The sequence below is a fragment of the Pleurodeles waltl genome, chromosome 4_2 (assembly GCF_031143425.1).
Source record: "Pleurodeles waltl isolate 20211129_DDA chromosome 4_2, aPleWal1.hap1.20221129, whole genome shotgun sequence".
NCBI lineage: Eukaryota > Metazoa > Chordata > Amphibia > Caudata > Salamandridae > Pleurodeles > Pleurodeles waltl.
Genome location: NC_090443.1, coordinates 868,076,664 through 868,092,465, shown reverse-complemented (window position 1 = coordinate 868,092,465; position 15,802 = coordinate 868,076,664).

Genomic DNA, 15,802 nt, shown 5'->3' with positions numbered 1-15,802 from the left:
GGTCATGGCAACAATTAATATTGCATTAGTAACTCTCTCAATTGCAACATTATTTATTTTCACATTGATTAATTTCCAAGTCTTTAACAAATAGAGCATCACAGTGTTTTCAAAAGTTTCAAATTCTTTCAATATATTGCACATAGTGTTATTTTTTTAAGTATGGTATTCCTCTTTTGTAAATTGTTGTGCTAGGATTTTACCATCCGGCCACTTGGTAATGCTCACGAAGGCCCTCTGGGGTCCTGCTTTTATCCCTGAATAGGATTATGTACACCTCTACAACTTGAGTTGCCTGATCCACTTCATACTCCAGTCCAGGCTTTTGCACCACCTTCCTGATGCAACGTGGTCCCTGTAGTCCTTTCTGTCTTCAAACCCTGCCTTGATCACATCCTGGTGGCAATACTTTTTTTCTCTCTTGATTTCTGGATTCCACAGCCTTTCTGACCTCTTTTTACCTGCCTTCTGGATTTTTAACGCTCTTGGCTCTGACCTATATCCATTCCTGGGTTACCTATGTCCTGTCTTGTGGTTGATGGTTTCGCTGGTCTCCCCTTTCCAAGTCCCAGTTCAGCATTGCCCTCATTGGTGGCTCCCTAGTTCCTTGCACCTGTCCTCTTCTCCGGAGTTTCCAGCTATTTTAGTCAGTGAACGCTGAGTGCAGCAGTGGCTTGCAACTGACTTCTGCTAAGTCTCCTTGTGCTCTATCGTGTTCCTGCTTGTTCTTTGATGCTGTTTCCCTTATTTCCTGAAGCCATTTTGCTGTTTTTGGCTACTTTATGTTATTGGCTTTTGTCTCTTGTGTTCCTGGCTCTCTTCCTGTGGTATCCGTTGTTCCTAGTCTCCTGTCTGTACTCTTCTTTATCTGCCCTGTTAGGTGCAGAATCCTTGTCTTTTGTTCTGTGTTCCTCTTTGCCTGCATATTTGTGCCTTGTCTAGTTAGAGTGTAGATCTTTCCTAGCCTTGATTTCAGTGTATGTGCTCTATGTACTCCATTGCTGTTCCTGACCTTGATTCCAGTCCTGCTTTTCCCTGAGCCCAGTTTCTGTTTTGTTGTTCCTTGTTCTGTTCCCTATGATATTTTCTTGTGTATTAATTACACTCTTGATTATCATTGTTACCAAGGTTGACAGTGTGTTTCTTAGGCCTTGTGCCTCTGACACAGAGATCCACCCAGCGCTCTTTTTCAATAACAGCTGCTGGGTGTCTCTATTGGATCAATCTGCGCCTGCCTTCTTGTAGGATCTTTCTCACCTCGCAGAGAGATCACTTTCAAGGAGCAGACAAACTATCATTCATGATAGTTTGTCTCTCGTTTCCCTGCTTTACCTTGCTGTTGTTTATACTTGTGTTATCTTCAAGGTTTTCTCTGCAGATTTCTAGTTTCCTATTCACTGCTTGTTCCAACCTGCTTCAGTCCTCAGGTTCCTTTCCAGCCTTCAGGTACCCTCTTGTTTATATTACACCACTTCTCAGGAAATTCCTTTCCCTTCCGAGAACATACCCAGCCCCAGGTATCCATTTTTTTCCATTCTCAGCCCGCTTGTCGCCTCACATTTTGAGACATTGTGTGGTATGCACACTAAACTACTCTAGCATTAATTGAAATTCAAATGCTGGTTATGAGTCGGCTCTGCGTCCTTCAATCCTAAATTTAGGAGGTATGGGTTCTTTGATATAAGCAAAGTGTAAGCAATATAGTGGTGACCCAATTGAAAAGTGTTACCAAAAATAAAATATGTTAGTGCCATCATCATTTTTCATTAAGTAGCTATAGTAAATAGAAAAATTAGTTTTTTAATCATAACATTTAATGGGTTGCACAGCCACTAAACACATTTTAGGCGATCACAAGTTTCCAATTTTATTACAAAATATTTTATTATACATTAATGAATACATAGCACAAAGCCGAATGTAGATAAAAATAATACGATGTGGGGGGCGAGGCCAACTGCCATCCAAGATGGCCGCAAACTAGCAATGCTCTTTTCCCCTAACTCACTTTAATCCATAAATATCCGGTCATCCATCCGATAATCCCTGCCACGAAACATCCAGGCACACAGGAACACACCGAGACCCCATTACGACTCCTGCTGAACCTTGGGGCCCGCGAGGAGTGAACCGAGGCATCACCACCTGGAGACGTGGAAACTCAGGCCTGTGTGCTGACCTGGACCTCCGGGGCCTCCAAGCTGCTGTCCCCTGAAAGGAGACGTGATTGAGGTGGGGATCCTCACTCACGAAGATCCGGGGATTCCGCCCATTTGACACTGCCGGCGAAGGAGGGGAAGAGGTAGATCCCACAGAGAAGGCACGGGTGATGGGGAGCCTGGAAATGGCGGCGGCTGCCGGCTATAGCCGACCCATAGGTCTCAGATGAGGGTGAGTGACCGCTGTAGTTGCGACAGCAGCAGCAGCTAGTGATCTCCTGGAGCCAGGTACAAGGCCCCTGCTCCTGGGAGCAGTTGCCTCCTGTGCCCTGAAGAGGGGGTCGCAGAGAAGGTGGGGGCCGGAAGAGTCGAGCCGCATCAGCGTTGTGACTGTGCGGCCAGAATATGGAGAGGAGGTCACGCCCGCTTTGCTGAGGGGTGTGCCAAACCGAGTAAGGGAAAGAAGGTCCCCGGGGCCCCCAGTGTGAACTGGTGAGGTGGAGGACTGGTCATGTATGCCATCCCCAAAAAACGTGGTGGCCGGGACCCCATGTGCTAGGCCATGATCGCAGAGGGGGTCCCCACTTGTGGATTGAGGAAGTCGGGGACCCCGCCTGCCTGGTTTTGCTGGCGAAGGGCGAGGGGTAGTGAACTCCGTAAAGAAGACCCAGGCATGGGCGAAAAGGCAGTGCAACTAACTAAGCTCAACAAATATGCCCTACCAAAAGGGACCACCGATGCAGAGGGACCTTCAGACTGGAGTATGAGGACACTGATCCAGTGAAGTATTGACTCAGTGACAACAGAGGTGGGCTTCCTGCGAGCTGACCTCAGCAATATGGGCACACGAGTGAAAAAAGTCGAGAAACCCACCACCACCCTCAGAGAAGACACTAACAGTCTTAAGACCCAAGTCAACAAACCTGCAGTTGATATGTTTGTTGAAGATCTCATCCTTAAGGAACTGCAACCTAGAGGGCTCTCCAAGTTCTTCTCCGTAGAATGTGCCCACAGGGTACTTGGAAGAACACCCCGACCAGGAGCTCCACCTCGACCCATCATTGCTAGAATCTTTAATTTTCAAGATAGGGACTCGATCTTGCAAACGTGTCAAGCTGCCCCCCGGTCCTCTAGAAAAACGCACAGATAACCTTTTTCCCAGATTTTACGATGCAGGTGCAGCGACAGTGGCGTGATTTTCTGGAAGTTAAAAAGGCACTGCAAGAAAAATAAATTTAATATTTAATGATCTTTCCAGCCAAACTGCGAATAGTCGCAGAGGGTAAAAAATGGTTCTTTGAGACTCCGACAGACGGTTGGTCATGGCTTAAGGGCTTGCACACAGTGGGAAGACCACAGAGGAGGGTATGTTTTGGATCCACCATACAGGGAGGCAGGGAGGGGGTGTATGTTTTGGTTACGTTATTAATTGGTTGTTTGAACAAGTGCCATGTATTATGTGCAGCAATTGGATACCACCACGACTCAGACCACCGCAGTTGACCCATTCTAAATTACAGGTCGAACCACCCCACCACCACCCATGGACAGTCTGGTCCGTGTTCCCTTCTCCCTAGGACAATGACACCTATGATCATGGACATTAAATTGCTCTCCTGGAATGTATACGGGCTGGGGGAAAAAATAAAGAGGGGAGTAGTGCTGCAGTATCTAAAACAGCATGCCACGGATATTGCTCTCCCACAGGAGATGCATCTATGAGGAAATACATATCGAGCTCTAGATCGGTGGGGGTATAAAATGGCAGCCCATGCACGATATATCTCAGGCTTTTGGTATCCTTTTGCGCACGTCCTGGCCCTTTACGATCAAATGCACATGGGTGGATAGACATGGCAGATATGCAGCACTCACTGGGACATGGGGTGGAACCACGATAAACATCATCTCTGTGTATTTTCTGCCGCGCCTGAATGCGGATGCATACGCAGACCTTAGTGCCTTTCTCTTAAAACTACCAGAGAGAGAACTCCTAATGGGGGGAGACTTTAATGGGACACATTGCGAGCTACAAGATAGATGGCCTCATCTGCAGGTGGCCCAACCCCACCACTCCCCCACTAGCAGATTCTTTGATGGCCATGGGGCCTATTGATGGGTGGCGCACCTGTCACCCACAAGAGCAACAATACATATTTCTATCAGGAGTCCATGGAAGCCTCTCAAGAATGTATTACATCCTTGCCTTCCCTCACCAGATAGGCTACTTTAAAGAAATCAAGCACTTGGCATGAGGAATATAAAACCACTCACCAATCTGGGCAGTGTATGATAATCAGGTCCCACCTGGACAGCGAAGTTTAGTGATGAGTCTTGGTATCTAAAGATACCTCAGATCCACACTAGATTGAGCAGGGCACTGCAATGCTACTTTGCTGAAAATGTAGGGTCCACCGAGTCTCCAAAGACACTATGGGAGGCCTATAAAGTGGTAACAACGGGACAAAGGGCCTCGGCGATGGTGGGGCATAAGAAGGATGAAAGTGCGCATGCGGAGCTCCTAGAGAGAGAAATTAAAGACCTAGAGGCGGGACAAGGTAAACAGATCTCATCAGCTAGCGCTAAAACAAAAAGAATATAGAGACACAGAGATGGAAACGGCTCATACACATTATGGGGGTCATTTTGATACTGTCGGTCTTCTGACCGCCAGGGTAAATGTGGTGGTCCCACCACCATCAGGCTGGCAATGCAGACCACTACATTTTGAGTGTGGCGGTTAGCCTCTGTCAACCTGCCACATCTCCACTCATACCACCATGGTGGTCAGAATCGCCAGCCTGGAGATCATCATCTCCGACCCGGCAGTCCACAGAAGACCAGCGGCGGTATTAGGAGCTGGGTTTCCACCATGGTTTCCGCTGCGGTAGCACCGCCACGCAAACCATGTCTGAAAGGCTACTGGGGACAGGGAATTTCTTCGCTGTCACCGGTAGACGTCTCCCCCACCCTCCGAGCAAACACTAGACCCCTCTCCCTCCACACCCCACACCCCCTTCAGCCACATCACCCCCGTCCCCTCAACCCTTACCCCCCTTCAGCCACATCGTTCCTCTCCCCCTCCCCCTTCAGCCACATCGTTCCTCTCCCCCTCCTCACCCTTTACCTCCCCTTTCAGCCACATCATTCCTCTCCCCAAACCCCTTCAGCCACATCGTTCCTCTCACACTCCCCCACCCGCAACTCCCCTTTCAGCCACATCATTCCTCTCCCCCATCCCGCTCCCCGCATACATGCACACATTCACAACAACATCCATACATGCACTCATGCACACATTCACAAGATCCATACACACACTCACAACTTTATTCCTCCATGCACTCACAACTCCATTCATACACGCACTCACAACTCCAATCATATATGTATTTATGCATGCATACTCACACCCATCCAAACACGCATACTCACAGACGTACACACTGACATGAAGACACGCACTCACATCAACATACAGACATGCATACAACCACGCACACACACATTCATGCACCGACGCAGACACCACACACTCATACATGCACACACAATACCCCCCCACCCTCTCACCCCCTTCCACCGTCAGACGATCACCTTACCTGTTCCGGGGAGAAGGTCATCCGGCAGGGAATAGGATGGGGCACTTGCAGCGCCCCACCAGCAGGACACCGCCAAGCCATATTATGGCCCATAATATGGCGGGCAGTGTCCTACAGGTGGGGCGGTGCAGGTAGTGGATCCGCCAGATCATCTCCCCCCGTCAGCACAACTACTGCCGGATTTCCACCCAAAGCTTGGCGGCAATCCGGAAATACCCGTGATATGGTGGGCGGGAGATCGCCAGCACTGGCGGTCTCTTGGCACCTGTGTCTTTGGCCGTCTTCGTGGGAGACCACCAAAGTCATAATGAGGGCCTATGTGGCTAAGCAATGTAGGCTATACGAAGTGGGTGACAGGGCGGGTAAGTTGCTGGCTTAGCTAGAGAGAAAAGAGAGAACCAGTAGATGGGTGCCCGAGATAGAGACTAATGGTAAGGCCCAGGTGCGTGATGGGCGGTTGATAGCTGGGGCTTTTGCTGACTACTACACTGCCCTGTACTCCAAAACCCCGTCAGCCTCTGATGTTGACTCCCGGGAATTAGTATCAGATATCAACCTACTGAGTCTCAGCAGCCAAGATAAAGATCTATTATAACACGAAATAACGTAGGACGAAATACTGCAAGCAATAAGAGACATGGCCTCGGGTAAAGCCATGGGGCCTAAAGGGCTACCCAGGAAATTATATAAACTTACTGCATCTAACATTGCTCCCCCCTTGCTGGCGATGTATCTAGAGAGTAGGGGCAAGGGCCTTTTGCCTAAGGACTAGAGGCTCGCTAGTATGGTGGTCATACACAAGGAAGGCAAACCACCTGACAAATGTGCCTCGTATAGACCCATTTCGCTTCTTAACGCGGAAGTAAAAATCCTAGCTAAACAATTGGCCTCTATACTGGTAAAGGTGATCCCATCCTTGATACATCTGGACCAATCCGGCTTTATGCCAGGTTGAAGCACTGCCCTGAACCTGAGGCACCTGCATGGGGTCATAGGTCGGAAACCCAGAATATGTGAGGCCGCACTGGTGTTTTCGCTAGATGTGTGGATGGCCTTCGATACCACAGACTGGACCTATCTCTGTGAAGTCCTTAAGATATTTGGGTTTGGACCAAGATTTATAGCCTGGGTGCGTCTCATGTGTGCTGAGCCTCTGGCCCATGTGGTTGTCAACCAATGTACGTCCTCGGTTTTCCAACTCCAGTGTGGTACACGTCAGGGGTGCCCATTATCTCCCTTAATTTCTGCTATGGCACTGGAACCACTGGCTGAGTGGACACGTGAGGATCCGCTGATCAGAGGCTTGCGATGGTCGGAGGGATTGGAAGATAGAATATCACTCTATGCCGACGATAATCTGCTCTACATCTCGAAGCCAAATTCCTCCCTTGACAGGGTAATGCATATTCTTACACTCTTCCGTCATTACTCCAGCTACACTATTAACTGAGACAAGTCAATGATTTATATACTATATGGCCCAGCCCCATGTCTCCTGAGTGGCTGCTGCGCCCATATCGCTACGGCAGGGTTCCAATATTTGCTTCTATGCCCAGAACTTAGAGCCCCTATTGCGACACCTTAGGGGAGACGTTGAGCGACGGAGATCCCTACCATTGTCACTCCATGTTTAAAATGATGGCACTGCCCCATTTTTTCTACATACTTCATAATACCCCGTATCTGGTTCCAACCTTGTATTTCTGATACAAAGAACAGAAGGTATGTACACCCTTGTGGGATGGGGGTCCAGCTCGGATTGCTGTAGCCAAGCTCACAAGAAGCTGGTATGACAGAGGCATTGCTCTCCCAGACGTGCGTAACTACTATTGTGCAACCCAGCTCACAACTACTAACCAGTGGACCTTTCTACAGGCAACCAAGCCAGCCTATCGAATGGACAGGGATGCTATGCAGCCGGGAGGAGTTCTCCGGGCCTTGTATGTTGGACGAGGGCCTCAGACCTTCCATGCTCCTACAGCACTTACCCTAACTCTCTGGCATGAAACATAGGGTGGAAAAATGTCATCACGCAGAGCACCCCCTTGTGGGAAACTGCAGCACTGGACACATTGGCAACACAGCCTGGATTTAACAAATCGGACCTCATCGGTCTCACAAAAGTGGGAGAACTGTGGGCACGGGGAGCTATTCTTTCCTTTGTGGATCTCCAAGTAGAGTTCCAGTTAGCCCCAATGGAGACGTATCGCTACCTCCAAATCAGACATGCACTCTATAAAATATTATTCAGAGGGAAGGACCCCACCCGAGTCTTCCCCACTTGAAGATCAAGTACTATCCGAACACCTACCTAAAAAGGCAACGTCTCTCACATATCGTCAAATAATCAATAACCTACCAGACGCATGTAAGGACCTGAGAATGCGCTGGGTACAGGATGTAGGGGAGTTAGATGACGACGGATGGTGGGAGGCCTCAGGATCTCCTAGGGAGGTAGGAATGCGAGCAAGGTTCCGATTAGTGCATCTGAAAATTCTCCACAGGAGCTATTATGCCTGCGCCACCCTGGCCAAGATGGGCCGGGGAGCTTTACCCTTGTGTCCCAGAAACTGTGGCCAGCTTGGGTCATCCCATCATATCCTATGGAAATGTCCAATGATACAGAGATACTGGACTGCAGTAGTATCCTGTTTAAATGCAGTTTGTGTGTACTAAATATATGGGGAGTAACCTACCTTGCCTGCATGGATCATATGTTTGGATGACATTGGGTTTTGGTAGTGGCAAAGCGCAATATAGCCCGGGCTTGGAAAGCCACTAGTCCACCCAGGTTGGAGGAATGGAAACGTGACCTAGACTGGTGTATGCTGGCAGAGAAAGTGATTTATGTGGGTAGGAGATGCCCCAAAAATGGCTCAAGATTTGGGGGAAGTGGGACTCCTACAGAGGAGAGCTGTGTGCATGGGCGACGAAGCAGGGACAAGAAGAGTAATGTGCAACATGAGCAACTGATTGTGAGAAGAAGTGGGTCCGGGAGGGGAAAGAAATAGAGGTAGGGATTTGTGGGATCAGGATGGTGTGAATTGGTGATGACTATTTGTATTTTGATTAATATGACTGCAGAGACTGCAATATGCACAAGTTTTGTTTGTCCTCTTGTTTTCTTCTAATAAAAAGAATTTTAAATATATTGTTTTACATAGCGCTCAACACTGGCATTGATACTTAATCTTAGCACAACAAGCACCAGCCTTCAATATAGCTCAACTGTAATTATACTAATTTTTTCAAATTTGGAAGAATGAAAGCCTTGCCTTGTTGGAATTGAAGCACATGACTTGAAAGTTATCAAATGTCAAAAGTGAATTCTTGATGGGCCATCTTGCTGGTATGCCATAACAAACTAGACACAAGGCTACATTAACCAATTCATAAGCGTGTATAATACATGTAAGCGAGCAACCCCTGTATAAAAGTCTGTTTCTAATTTCGTTATTCAAAATGTCTGCTGCTGGAACCAGAAGCCAGGCTGAAAGGCAAATCACAGTGCATAATTACAGCCGCAGTTATAACAAGGAAAACCAGACTTTGTGTTTCTTTCCTTCAGATATCTTTCTCTAAAAAGAAAAAGTGATCAGCAGAAACAAGTTACCTAAGGCAATATGTTTATTTTGTCCATGCTATGGATCATTGCAAGAAAGACAGAATTTTTCCATGTTTGTACAGAATCTGAGACACAGCATTTTATTAACCTGACTTACAGTATACTGGTTCTAATATATTTGTACAAACAAATAATGGTCTTGGTGTGTTTGATTTCACAGTAGATCATTTTATTCTTCTTGTCTGCAAGATGAATTGTTTGCAATAAAAGACCCAGAAACCAAGGACAGGCTTTAAGTGGTTTGTAGGAAGGGTGACGGTATGACTGTTTTATATGAATAAAATACCCTCTACCATACATTGAAAGGATGTTGCAGGTCACCTCAAAGTTCCATGACCTTATAAAATAACTCAACCTTCAGTTCCATTCCCCCATATAGTCATGTAACTCCTCAGTGACTTGCAGTATCCTTATAATATATGGCACTGGATGTGTGCTCCACACTACTGCACACATGCTATATTGGAAAAGTTAGGAGAAATACAACAATTATCCTTTTTTCTTCCTGCCTTGCTCAGCGAACTCTTCAGCCTTCAAAGTAATTGCCTCAGACGTGTTTGCTCTGAAGGCTGGGAGATCTTCAGCAAGCAGCTGGTAATCTCTAAAGACAGTGGGTGTTCTTCACTTGGGGAACTAAGGCACCAGCCTACGCTGACAAAGTGGGTTGGATGGTTCTGTTAGAAATGAGGTCTTTGGTTGGCAGTCAAGCAAGGGCCCTCACTCTAGTCAGGGTAAAAGAGAATCACCCTCAGCTAACCCCTGCTTACTCCCTTGGTAGCTTGGCACGAGCAGTAAGCTTAACTTCAGAGTGCTAGGTGTAAGGTATTTGTACCAACACACACAGTAACTTAATGAAAACACTACACACGTTTACAAAATAGAAAATATTTATATAAACAAAACAAGACCAAAATGACAAAAATCCACAATACACAAGTCAAGTTATCAATTAAAAGAAGTAAAAAGAGTCATTATGTCGTTTAAAACACACACTGACACAGTTTACGTGAAAATGTACCTTGGGTGCATCAAAAATAACCCTGCACGGGCGAGTGTGCGTCAAAAAGGTCTTGCGATGCGTCGATTTCACTCACGAGCGAGACCTTGCATTGTTTCTCCTTTCGTCGGGTCAGGCTCGTAGTTTCTTCTCTCTGCAGGAGAGCGATGCGTCGTTCTAGTCAGCACTCTCAGGTCTGGACAGGCCTAGCGTCATTTTTACACGCCCAGCGGTGTTTGAGTTGGAAATCCAGCCTCACGAAGATCTGAAAGCCATGCAGCATGGGTTGCGATCTCACCAGCCTCCTTCAACTATGCTGCGAGTCGTTTCTCCAGCTCCGTGCATCGATTCTTCGGTCGCCTTACAGGCGAGCGTCGATTTTCAACCGCGAAGCCAGCGGCACATCGTTTCTTCAGCCGCAGATTGGAGTCGCGTTGATCTTTTCCCAACAAGGAGTTCTGTGTGTGGATTTCTTCCTCCTAGGCTGCAAGTTTCTCCTTTCAGGGTCCCAGGAACTGGATGGGCCCCACAGGGCAGAGTAGGAGTCTTTCCCGAGACTCCAGGTGCTGGCAGAGAGAAGTCTTTGCTGTCCCTGAGACTTCAAACCACAGGAGGCAAGCTCTAAATCAAGCCCTTGGAGATCTTCACAAGATGGAAGGCACACAAAGTCCAGTCTTTGTCCTCTTACTTTGGCAGAAGCAACAACTGCAGGATAGCTCCACAAAGCACAGTCACAGGCAGGGATAGCTCTTCTTCATCAGCTGTTCAGCTCTTCTCCAGTCAGAGGTTCCTCTTGGTTTCCGGAAGTGTTCTAAAGTCTGTGGTGCCCTTATACCCAATTTCTCCTTTGAAGTAGGCCTACTTCAAAGCAAAGTTTCTCTTGAATGTGAAATCCTGCCTTGACCAGGACAGGCCCCAGACACTCACCAGGGGGTTGGAGACTGCATTGTGTGAGGGCAGGCACAGCCCTTTCAGGTGTAAGTGACCACTCCTTCCTTCCCTCCAAGCACAGATGGCTCATCGGGAAATGCAGACTACACCCCAGCTCCCTTTGTGTCACTGTCTAGTGTGAGGTGCAACCAGCCCAGCTGTCAAACTGACCCAGACAGGGAACCCACAAACAGGCAGAGTCACAGAAATGGTATAAGCAAGAAAATACTCAGGCCCGTATTTATGCTTTTTTAGCGCCGCATGTGCGTTGTTTTTTTATGCAAAATCAGCACAAACTTACAAAATACAATTGTATTTTTGAAGTTTGCTCTGCTTTTGAGTCAATAAATTACACAAATGCGGTGCTAAAAAAGTATAATATGGGCCTAAGTTTCTAAAAGTGGCATTTTCAAACACACAATCTTAAAATCAACTTTACTAAGATGTATTTTTAAATTGTGAGCTCAGAGACCCCAAATTCCACATGTCCATCCGCTCCCAAAGGGATTCTACACTTTAATCATGAGAGGGACAGGCCTTGCAACAGTGAAAAACGAATTTAGCAATATTTGACTGTCAGGACATGTAAAACACATTACTATGGGCCTCATTACGACCCTGGCCGTCATAATCCCCGCTGCCCTGGGGATTATGAGTCCCCGACCGCCAGCCTGGCCATGGTGGTAAACACCGCCACGGAAAGGCTGGTGGTAAGGGGGACTTGGGGTGCCCCTGGGGCCCCTGCATTGCCCATACACTTGGCCTGGGCAGTGCAGGGGCCCCCAGGCGTAGCCACATCGTGCATTTCACTGCCCAAATTTCGGGCAGTGAAATGCGTGATGGGTGCTACTGCACCCGCTGCACATCAGCATTGCCCCCGGCTCTATTACAAGTTGGCAGCAATGTTGATATGACTTTTCCGCTGGGCCAGCAGAAAAGTCAACATAGGGAGCCAGAAATACCACCAGCACTGGTGGTATTCTGGCGCCCACTGCCTCAGCGGTCTTCTGAGAAGACTGCTGAGGTTGTAATGCGGGCCTTTATGTCCTACCTTAACCATACACTGCACCCTGCCCTTGGGGCTACCTAGGGCCTACCTTAGGGCTGTTTTACATGTAAGAAAAGGGAAGATTTAGGCCTGGAAAGTGGGTACACTTGCCAAATCGAATTTACAGATAAAACTGCAAACACAGACACTGCAGTGGCAGGTCTGAGACATGATTACAGGGCTACTTATGTGGGTGGACAACCAGTGCTGCAGGCCCACTAGTAGCATTTGCTTTACAGGCATGGGCACCTCTAGTGCACTGTACTAGGGACTTACTAATAAATCAAATATACCAATCATGGATAAGTCAATTACATACATATTTTGTATAGGAGCACTTGCACTTTAGCACTGGTTAGCAGTGGTAAAGTCCCCAGAGTAACAAAAACAGCAAAATCAGAGTCCAGCATACATCAAAAACCTGGGAAACAGAGGCAAAAAGGTAAGGGAGACCATGCAAAGGATGAAAAGTCTAACACGTGTCCCCCCCAGCTGAAAGTGGGGAGCAACTACACAACCTCATGGGAGTTCTAATCTCTAAGGTGGAAGAACCTGCACAGACCATCATCATTGATGTGTTCTGAACTAGGACCACGTTCCACCATAAAGTCCATCCCCTGTAGGGAAATGGACCACCTCAACAGTTTTGGATTCTCACCCCTCTTCTGCATTAACCATCTGAGGGGTCTGTGGTCGGTCTAAACTCGGAAGTGAGTCCCAAACAATTAGGGTCTTAGCTTCTTCAGTGCCCAGACCACAGCAAACGCTTCACGTTCTATGGCACTCCACCTACGTTCCCCAGAAAGTAACCTCCTGCTAATGAAGGCTACGGGTTGATCTAGGCCCTCTTCATTAAGCTGTGAGAGTACTGCTCCAATACCATGCTCTGAGGCATCTGTTTGCACAACAAACTCCTTCGAGTAGTCAGGTGCCTTCAGCACAGGTGCTGTGCATATGGCAGCCTTCAGGGCATCAAAAGCGGTCTGGGAGGCCTCTGTCCAGATCACTTTCCTGGGTTGCTATTCGAAGTCAACTCAGTTAAGGAGGTAACAATGGTACCATATCCCTTAACAAACCTTCTGTAGTATCCTGTGAGACCTAGGAAGGCTCTCACTTCAGTCTGGGTCTTGGGAGGCTCCCAAGCCAGAATTGTGTCAATCTTTGGCTGTAGGGGTTCCACGTGGCCACTCCCCACCTGGTGTCCTAAGTACACCACAGAACCCTGCCCTATTTGGCACTTGCTTGCCTTAATAGTGAGGCCTGCCTTCTGCAGGGCCTCTAACACTCTCCAGATGTGTTGCAGGTGTTCCTCCCATGTGGAACTAAACACAGCAATGTCATCCAGGTAGGCAGCACTGAACTCATCCAGCCCAGCCAACACCTGAAAGGTGGCAGGGGCATTCTTCATCCCAAATCGCATTACTTTTTAAATTGAAAGTGTCCATCTGTGGTAGATAATTCTGACCTCTCCTTAGCCCTCTCAGTTAAGGCAATCTGCCAGTACCTAGATGTTAAATCAAACGTACTGAGGTACTTGGCAGCTTCCAAAAAGTCAATGAGGTCTTCAGCTCGGGGATGGGGTGTGCGCAGGGCCGGCTTTTGGGCAGTGCAAGCGGTGCGACCGCACCAGGCGCTGACCCCTGGGGGGCGCTGTGTTAAGATTAACATCCGAAATTTGTGATTTAAAAGCACCTGCTGAAATTTCATTGTGCGTTTAGCCTTCAAAAAACAATAAAAAATGTCAAGATACCTCTTGTGATTAATGTTCCTGACAGAGAGATAGATGGGAGTTTTGCCTAGTGGAAGCTTTGACTCAACATAAAGTAGCATAGAAGGTTAATATGCCTGCTGCAAAAAAAAAGAACTATGGGGCATATTTAAGAAAAGTGGCTATGTACACAGTGCAGTGCCACTTTTCTTGCACCCCTTAGCGCCCCCCTAACGTCACCATGTGTGCATCATATTTAAAATACAGTGCATCATGGCGGTAGTTAGGGGACTAGCGTCAGGATTTTTTATGCTATTCCGACGTTTTGCAGGATTAGCGTCAAAGGTTTTGACGCTAATCTTGCAAAGCACCCAGACGCCCATTGTAACCAATGGAACCCTCCTTTTAATGCCTGCTCTGAGCAGGTGTTAAAAGTGCCGGAAAAAATGGCACTAAGAAATCCGACTGATTTCTTTGCGTCATTTTTCTGGCCCCCTTTGCATACATTATGCCTGGCGCAGGCATAATGTAGCGCAAAAGGTTGCAAAGTGGTGCAATGCATGCATTGCGCCTCTTTGTAAGTATGGCGCAGCATTTTTGGCCTTCCAACGCCACAATAGTGTAAACAAATGACGCTAATGTGGCGTTAGATTGCCACTAGGGGGTCTTAAATATGCCCCTATGGCAGTGCTTAGTTTGTGCTTGATGTTTCTGGTGCGGAGCAACGGCACTTGAGAGCCGGTGCTTATTTTTCTGCCTCAAGCATTTACTGTCAGAAAAAGACACATATGAGAAAGATGGAGGAAGAGAAAAACAAAAAAGCGTCACAATGGAAAAAAGGCAGAAATCTGCAAGAGTGAGCTGAAGGGGCAGGGAGTGCCTGTAAATGGATTGAAGAGGTCCGAGATGGCTTCAGAATTATGCTACCTCTGTATTCCATGTTCACACCTCTAATTGCAGCAGCCGCGTGTTTAAGAGGAGGGCTTTCGGCACCGGTACCTTTTTATTTACAAATTAAGCACTGCCCTATGGGGCATATTTGAAAAAAGTGGTGCTGCACACAGTGCTGCGCCACTTTTCTTGCGCCCCTTAGCACCCCCACTAACACCACCATGTGTATGTAATATTTAAAATACAGCGCACCATGGCGGTAGTTAGGGGACTAGCATCAGAAGTTTTTATGCTAGTCCGGCGCATTGCAGGATTAGCATAAAAAATGTTGACGCTAATCCTGCAAAGCACCCAGAGGCTCATTTTCACCAATGGAAGCCTCCTTTTAATGCCTGCTCTGAGCAGATGTTAAAAGTGCTGGAAACAAATGCCGCAAAGAAATGTGTCAGATTTATTTGCAAAAAAATTTTGGCACCCCTAATGGGGTTATGCCCCCTTTGCTTACATTATACCTGGTGCAGGCATAATGTAGCGCAAAGGGTTACAAAGTGGCGCAATGCATGTATTGTGCCACTTTGTAAATATGGCACTGCATTTTAGGCCTTCTAATGCCACATTATCTTGAGAAAAATGACGCTAATGTGGCGTTAGAATGGCGCTAGGGGCTCTTGAATGTGCCCCTATATTTTATGTGGCTAGCTGAGTGGATTGGTAAAGCCAGCCTTTACAAGTGCTTTAAAACAGATGCATGTATGTGAAAGGGGAGTGAAGGAGAAATGAGGGGCACATTTGCTGGGTGGTAGTGAGTGAACCCAAGGAGGCGGTCATGGGGTTAGGGGTGC